General features: G+C 43.8%; 1 protein-coding gene across 4 annotated transcripts in view; it reads right to left on the reverse strand.

Moving 5' to 3' along the window:
- CGN (cingulin) overlaps positions 1-5656 on the reverse strand; it is a 30478-nt gene extending 24822 nt beyond the window's left edge. For all 4 annotated transcript variants that reach the window (XM_075194009.1, XM_075194008.1, XM_075194010.1 and 1 more), the window contains exon 1: positions 5586-5656. The gene's annotated coding sequence lies outside the window, so the exon portion shown is untranslated. The remainder of the gene's footprint in view (positions 1-5585) is intronic.
- Positions 5657-8983: the final 3327 nt, after the last annotated feature.

Below are 8983 nucleotides of genomic sequence, written 5' to 3' on the forward strand. Positions count from 1 at the left end.
GGGGCTACAGAGTGTCATATAGACAGGACCACATACAGCAGGGGCTACAGAGTGTCATATAGACAGGACCACATACAGCAGGGGCTACAGAGTGTCATATAGACAGGACCACATACAGAGGAGGCTACAGAGCATCATATAGACAGGACCACATACAGAGGAGGCTACAGAGCGTCATATAGACAGGACCACATACAGCGGAGGCTGCAGAGCATCATATAGACAGGACCACATACAGAGGAGGCTGCAGAGCGTCATATAGACAGGACCACATACAGCGGAGGCTGCAGAGCGTCATATAGACAGGACCACATACAGCGGAGGCTGCAGAGCGTCATATAGACAGGACCACATACAGAGGAGGCTGCAGAGTGTCATATAGACAGGACCACATACAGCGGAGGCTGCAGAGCGTCATATAGACAGGACCACATACAGGGGAGGCTGCAGAGCGTCATATAGACAGGACCACATACAGCGGAGGCTGCAGAGCGTCATATAGACAGGACCACATACAGCGGAGGCTGCAGAGCGTCATATAGACAGGACCACATACATAGGAGGCTGCAGAGTGTCATATAGACAGGACCACATACAGAGGAGGCTGCAGAGTGTCATATAGACAGGACCACATACAGCGGAGGCTGCAGAGCGTCATATAGACAGGACCACATACAGCGGAGGCTGCAGAGCGTCATATAGACAGGACCACATACAGCGGAGGCTGCAGAGCGTCATATAGACAGGACCACATACAGCGGAGGCTGCAGAGCGTCATATAGACAGGACCACATACAGGGGAGGCTGCAGAGCGTCATATAGACAGGACCACATACAGGGGAGGCTGCAGAGCGTCATATAGACAGGACCACATACAGAGGAGGCTGCAGAGTGTCATATAGACAGGACCACATACAGAGGAGGCTGCAGAGCGTCATATAGACAGGACCACATACAGCAGGGGCTACAGAGTGTCATATAGACAGGACCACATACAGCAGGGGCTACAGAGTGTCATATAGACAGGACCACATACAGAGGAGGCTACAGAGCATCATATAGACAGGACCACATACAGAGGAGGCTACAGAGCGTCATATAGACAGGACCATATACAGGGGAGGCTGCAGAGTGTCATATAGACAGGACCATATACAGGGGAGGCTGCAGAGCATCATATAGACAGGACCACATACAGAGGAGGCTGCAGAGCGTCATATAGACAGGACCACATACAGCGGAGGCTGCAGAGCGTCATATAGACAGGACCACATACAGCGGAGGCTGCAGAGCGTCATATAGACAGGACCACATACAGCGGAGGCTGCAGAGCGTCATATAGACAGGACCACATACAGCGGAGGCTGCAGAGTGTCATATAGACAGGACCACATACAGAGGAGGCTACAGAGCGTCATATAGACAGGACCACATACAGCGGAGGCTGCAGAGCGTCATATAGACAGGACCACATACAGGGGAGGCTGCAGAGTGTCATATAGACAGGACCATATACAGGGGAGGCTGCAGAGTGTCATATAGACAGGACCACATACAGCGGAGGCTGCAGAGCGTCATATAGACAGGACCACATACAGCGGAGGCTGCAGAGCGTCATATAGACAGGACCACATACAGGGGAGGCTGCAGAGTGTCATATAGACAGGACCATATACAGGAGAGGCTGCAGAGTGTCATATAGACAGGACCACATACAGAGGAGGCTGCAGAGTGTCATATAGACAGGACCACATACAGAGGAGGCTGCAGAGTGTCATATAGACAGGACCACATACAGCGGAGGCTGCAGAGCGTCATATAGACAGGACCACATACATCCCAGCCTGATGATATAGATACACAGCTAAGGAGCACAGAATGACAACAGAATGATAAATGAAGGTGTCTAGTAAAGGTTTCTGAAGGGTGCGTACAAACCATTACATCATGTGACACCTCCCTGGAGGAAACCAAGCTGTATTACTGTTTATCACAATACACAAGAAGAAGACGAAGTTCAGAGACTGAGCAGCCAATGGAAGACCAGCATCTAATCATATGCAAAAGAGCATCATTTGCATATATGAAGATTTATGGCCAATGTACAATGAGGCTCATCCCTGTCACCTGACCGCAATAGTCTTACCGCTGATTAACGTGCGAGAGGAAGGCGACACAACAGCCATCTATACACTCACTGCGCGATGTGTGTGTAACCGGGTACATGACCCACCGCCGTTCACATATAGCCGTATATCCTGTTTATATATCCGTCCTGCGCGCTCCCTTCTAACCATAAGGCTCCTGGGAAGCAGAAATCATGTGTACAGGAAAGAAAACTGACATACTCTGCTGCATCATTTCAGATGTTTGTCCTACATCAAATTACTCCGCACACGGCTTTATAGCTCTGGGGTGGCTACTGCCGAGGTTTACAAACTACAGGAGAAAATGTACACACAAATCTATATGTATACATACACACAGACACACGCACACACAAACACACTCCTCATTACAAGTTGGCCAGTGAAGCAGTTGCATTAACCACCTCGGCTCCCAGGTATCGCTGACACCATCAGACAGAGAATGGAATGACCTGGGATGGGCAAGTTTCACTGCACAGCAATTAGTTTCACTGTCGGAGCGTGCAATATAGGAAGTGCCTGTTCCCCAGCCTCACGGGGCTGCAGTTAACCCCTTCCATGGAGGAACGCTCATAAAAACCGACAGGTTTCGCTAAAATGCTGTAAATAATCCTGCAAAATAGGAGGCACCAAGTTTTTAAAAAATATATAAACATTCAAAAGTGTCTGTTTCTTCAATATACATCAAGTTTACAAAAACCCTCTTGAAGCTGCAATTTCCACCATTATTCTTCCTAATGTTGCGCCCGTTCCATCAGGTTGGATAAGTAGAGCAGCCATTATTCCATAGATTCGCAGTGAGACTTAGGTCCGTCCCCTCAGGACATTATTCTGCACTGAATCACAGTATCCCGCGTTGCTTGGTTTTGGATGAGGGACAGTTCTGCGCAAATTCACAATTTTGCCATATTATCTCCATTACATCATGATAAAGATGATGCTGCCCTGCTGGATATTAAGCCTTTTAAATCCACCTATATCCTCTGCGCTTTTCACTAACCTATATAGGATTTACCTGGAATGTTATTTTATCTTCATGATGAAGCTCATGTTTGCTGCGCTTATTGTGAAGTCAGCTGTAACACTAGTTGTATACAAGTGGCCTCAAATCCATTTATTATGTGTCCTCTGAAGCCAGCTGATCACACAGACGCACATTAAGGTGCATCTTAGCAAAGGGTACTGATATGCATGTAATCAATTACTGTGAACAACGCCAGAGGAATTAATACTTATTATAGCCGCGAGATAACTGCAGTCTTTACAGAGCCTGCATGGGAATAGATTACGATATGGATAAACACTGCGAGGAGTAAGTATTGGTACAGCCGCCCAGGACTATATATGTGGAGACCACTGACTAGTGCTGTATACGGTTGTTGCAGACACACAATAGGGGCTATAATCACTAAATATATAAATTAGCGTCACTATGAGCCAGGATATCCCCAGGTCAGGCTGACTGCTGTACAGGCTCAGCAGACCTAAACCAAATCCATAACCCCGAGCGGGAATACATAAGTGTCAGACATGATTTTCTGTAACTTATTATTAAATGGCGCAGAATAGTAACTGGATAGTTATTAGCGTGTCATCCGCTTCCATGACACATGACGACAGCCCAGGGGATACAAGCATCCTATATATAGACAGCTGGGAGCTAATAGTACAGATCTGGGTACCACATGTGTCTCCGCCCCACTTATTGGATGGAGAAGAGCGCTATAAGGACCTACCTCGCTGTATATAACATGTCCAGGTGTTCGACATACAGATACCACCCCCTGCAACACACCCAGCATTACTTGTGTTATATAACCATCATCATCATCTATTTATTTATATAGCGCCACTAATTCCGCAGCGCTGTACAGAGAACTCACATCAGTCCCTGCCCCATTGGGGCTTACAGTCTAAATTGTCAATTTGTTAGCAGCCAATTAACCTACCAGTATGTTTTTGGAGTGTGGGAGGAAACCGGAGCACCCGGAGGAAACCCAACACGGGGAGAACATACAAACTCCACACAGATAAGGCCATGGTCGGGAATCGAACTCATGATCCCAGTGCTGTGAGGTAGAAGTGCTAACCACTGAGTCACCGTACACAATAATATAACCTCATATCGAATGAGAACACATTGGACAGGCGCCATTTGTAGGCTCCCCAACGAGCGGGAACGGTACCATAATGTATCTATAATATAAGAGACAGTAGAGTCTAGTGACAGGACTGTTTACACGCGTTTCACACTAGCCAATGGCGTCGTCTCATCGGTCCACACAGATATGAATAACAGAAAGACGTCTAGACTGCTCGTTGTCAGATGCTACTAATCGCCACACGTAACTCACTACCTGACGCAGTGTGTGAGCATACTCATACATTGTATCACACGCTAATACGTTTATGTAATAAATGTCTTTATATTTCTATATTACACCTGGTTGTATTATACTTATGTACCAATAAATTAATTGACTGGTGTAATACAGACATGTATCCATATAACATTATGTATCCATATAATAACTCTGTGACATGTGTAGCACACAGGTGGTATATAATAATAGTGAGAGGTGTAATAAACAGGGGTATATAACAACACACAGTGACAGGTATAATACACAGAGGGTATATAATAACAGTGACAGGTGTAATACACAGGGGGTATATAATAACACACAGTGACAAGTGTAATACACAGAGGGTATATAATAACAGTGACAAGTGTAATACACAGAGGGTATATAATAACAGTGACAGGTGTAATACACAGGGGGTATATAATAACAGTGACAGGTGTAATACACAGGGGGTATATAATAACAGTGACAGGTGTAATACACAGGGGGTATATAATAACACACAGTGACAAGTGTAATACACAGAGGGTATATAATAACAGTGACAGGTGTAATACACAGGGGGTATATAATAATAGTGACAGGTGTAATACACAGGGGTATATAATAAGACAGGGGGGTATATAATAATAGTGACAGGTGTAATACACAGGGGTATATAATAAGACAGGGGGGTATATAATAATAGTGACAGGTGTAATACACAGGGGCTATATAATAAGAATGGGTGGTATATAATAATAGTGACAGGTGTAATACACAGGGGGGTATATAATAAGACAGGGGGGTATATAATAATAGTGACAGGTGTAATACACAGGGGTATATAATAAGACAGGAGGTATATAATAAGAATGGGTGGTATATAATAATAGTGACAGGTGTAATACACAGGGGTATATAATAAGACAGGGGGGTATATAATAATAGTGACAGGTGTAATACACAGGGGGGTATATAATAATAGTGACAGGTGTAATACACAGGGGGGTATATAATAAGTCAGGGGTACCAGGTACACACAGTACACACACAGCACACGGGGACACACCGCCCCTCCCCCCGCTCTCACCTCCGGAGCTCTCTCCCGTCTCTCCTCCAACCTGACACTGAGCAGCACCTCCAGCCGCACACCGCCCCTCCCACTGACCCCGCCCTCTGCCGCACCTTCACCAATCACACTCCTCCGTCCCTCGTACCGCTCAGCCTCCCCGTCGTCTCATTGGCTGCAGCCTGGACGGGGCGGGGGCATAAGGTGAGCGCTGACACAACCTGGAGAAATGCGGGTTTCAGTCACGTGACGGGTGACCGACCGGCGCCATCTTTTTGGTTGTTAGGCAACCAGGGCTGGCGACACCTTTACAGTAATCTGACAGCACTGCCCATACTCACTGAGTGTTACTCACCACAGTGCCCATACTCACTGAGTGTTACTCAGCACACTGCTCATACGCACTGAGTGTTACTCACCACACTGCCCATACTCACTGAGTGTTACTCACCACAGTGCCCATACTCACTGAGTGTTACTCACCACCGTGCCCATACTCACTGAGTGTTACTCACCACACTGCCCATACTCACTGAGTGATACTCAGCACACTGCTCATACTCACTGAGTGTTACTCAGCATTGCTCATACTCACTGAGTGTTACTCAGCACACTGCTCATACTCACTGAGTGTTACTCAGCATTGCTCATACTCACTGAGTGTTACTCAGCACTGCTCATACTCACTAAGTGTTACTCAGCACACTGCTCATACTCACTGAGTGTTACTCAGCACACTGCCCATACTCACTGAGTGTTACTCAGCACTGCTCATACTCACTGAGTGTTACTCACCACACTGCCCATACTCACTGAGTGTTACTCAGCACACTGCCCATACTCACTGAGTGTTACTCAGCACACTGCTCATACTCACTGAGTGTTACTCAGCACATTGCCCATACTCACTGAGTGTTACTCACCACACTGCCCATACTCACTGAGTGTTACTCACCACACTGCCCATACTCACTGAGTGTTACTCACCACACTGCCCATACTCACTGAGTGTTACTCACCACACTGCCCATACTCACTGAGTGTTACTCAGCACACTGCTCATACTCACTGAGTGTTACTCACCACACTGCCCATACTCACTGAGTGTTACTCACCACACTGCCCATACTCACTGAGTGTTACTCACCACACTGCCCATACTCACTGAGTGTTACTCAGCACACTGCTCATACTCACTGAGTGTTACTCAGCACATTGCTCATACTCACTGAGTGTTACTCGGCATCCTCTACAAGGCCATTCTGGTGGCAGTCATGGTTGTCAGCTGTCAGTAAATTTACTGACAGGAAGAACCCAGCCAGTCAGTTAGTAGGACCTCACACTGGTGCCTCATACCTCTCTGGTGCCTCATACCTCAGTGACCTCACTTTAAAAACATTTCTAAAGGTAATATTATTTAAAAATATTTATTTTGTTCATTTGGAATTAAAAACAAAATATATCAATATCCAGTAACGTAACAAAGTCATATCTCTGTTTCAGTGATAATAATTATTAAGATGAAAATAATTGTCTGATCCAGTTGCTTAAAGGGAAAATAAGTACAATTATTAATAAAACATTCATTTAAAACTGAATTACGCAGCACGGCTAGCGCTGGCTCAGAACCCTCTGACCGTAGTAAGTCAGACTGATGTTTTATATTATTTGAACACTGGGATCACACAAGTTCACACATATACATAACTAATTACAGTGTTTATATCATGTTCCAAAAAGAAGTTATGTATTAAATGCAATCAATTCTGTCTCTCTGGGCGGATCGATTGGCGTCCTTGTTTTGGTCCCTCGAGCAATGCTGATGTCTGGATCTTTGGTCAATTAATCACAGGTCAATCTTAAATAGAAATATTATAATTAGTCATATTTAGTCGTAAATTAATAAGGATTTAGCAACAGATATGATAGTGACATTTTCCAAGACTCTAAACCTTTTACTGGATACTTATCTTATTATCAAGTTATTGGAAATAGATTCCATTATATCTCAGAACGTTAATCAGGTCCTCCCATAATCAGTGTGTTTTGTCTCAGTGTAGAACCCTATTTATTTCTGTGTTTACATATATGACTTGTAAGTACAAAAAAAGGAAGTGTTTATACTAAATATTTGTGCAGATCTATTTATACATAAAGATTAGGTTTTATAAATAATACATGAGATTCTAAATAATATTTAAAGTATCAATACAGAGAGGGACTGTCTGATTGTAGTATTTTATTCAATATTGGAAACTTCTGTATCTTATTTATTAATGATAAATTATAGATTCGCAATAAAATGCAATGAAATGACAATTAAAGATATAATCATATTGATATATTAATAAATATACTTTAACGTAAGGGACAGAATTCAGATTTACTGTAGATTATATTAATTGTCCCATCTCAGACACTGACTGACACAGCCACAAGCGTGAGATGAAACATTCTTCTAAACAATCTATACCAACATCATTCAGGGTGTGTTAGTGATAAAGGTCATAGTGCAACACTTAATATCGCAGCAATAAAGAGGAAACAGGAAGAATATAACCTTATATATAATGTTTATTATAGAATGCTAAACTATTTACGCGGCTTAATGGTGCAAATGTATTACAAACTCATAAAGTTAAACCTGGAACATGCAGAAAAATCAGATAACTGTATATTATGTGCAATGGAAAAGAGCATTGCTCTGCAGATCTCTAGAGAGGTCAGTAATGTAATAATCTGCAGAATATATCACTATGTATCTGTCAGGGGGTAGACGGGACAGAGCAATGTTCTGCAGATCTCTAGAGAGGTCAGTAATGTAATAATCTGCAGAATATATCACTATGTATCTGTCAGGGGGTAGATGGGACAGAGCAATGTTCTGCAGATCTCTAGAGAGGTCAGTAATGTGATAATCTGCAGAATATATCACTATGTATCTGTCAGGGGTAGATGGGACAGAGCAATGTTCTGCAGATCTCTAGAGAGGTCAGTAATGTAATAATCTGCAGAATATATAACTATGTATCTGTCAGGGGGTAGATGGGACAGAGCAATGTTCTGCAGATCTGTAGAGAGGTCAGTAATGTAATAATCTGCAGAATATATCACTATGTATCTGTCAGGGGTAGATGGGACAGAGCAATGTTCTGCAGATCTCTAGAGAGGTCAGTAATGTAATAATCTGCAGAATATATAACTATGTATCTGTCAGGGGGTAGATGGGACAGAGCAATGTTCTGCAGATCTGTAGAGAGGTCAGTAATGTAATAATCTGCAGAATATATCACTATGTATCTGTCAGGGGGTAGATGGGACAGAGCAATGTTCTGCAGATCTCTAGAGAGGTCAGTAATGTAATAATCTGCAGAATATATCACCATGTATCTGTCAGGGGGTAGATGGGACAGAGCAAT

This window comes from Mixophyes fleayi, unplaced genomic scaffold (assembly GCF_038048845.1).
Source record: "Mixophyes fleayi isolate aMixFle1 unplaced genomic scaffold, aMixFle1.hap1 Scaffold_147, whole genome shotgun sequence".
In the NCBI taxonomy this organism is placed as follows: Eukaryota; Metazoa; Chordata; class Amphibia; order Anura; family Limnodynastidae; genus Mixophyes; species Mixophyes fleayi.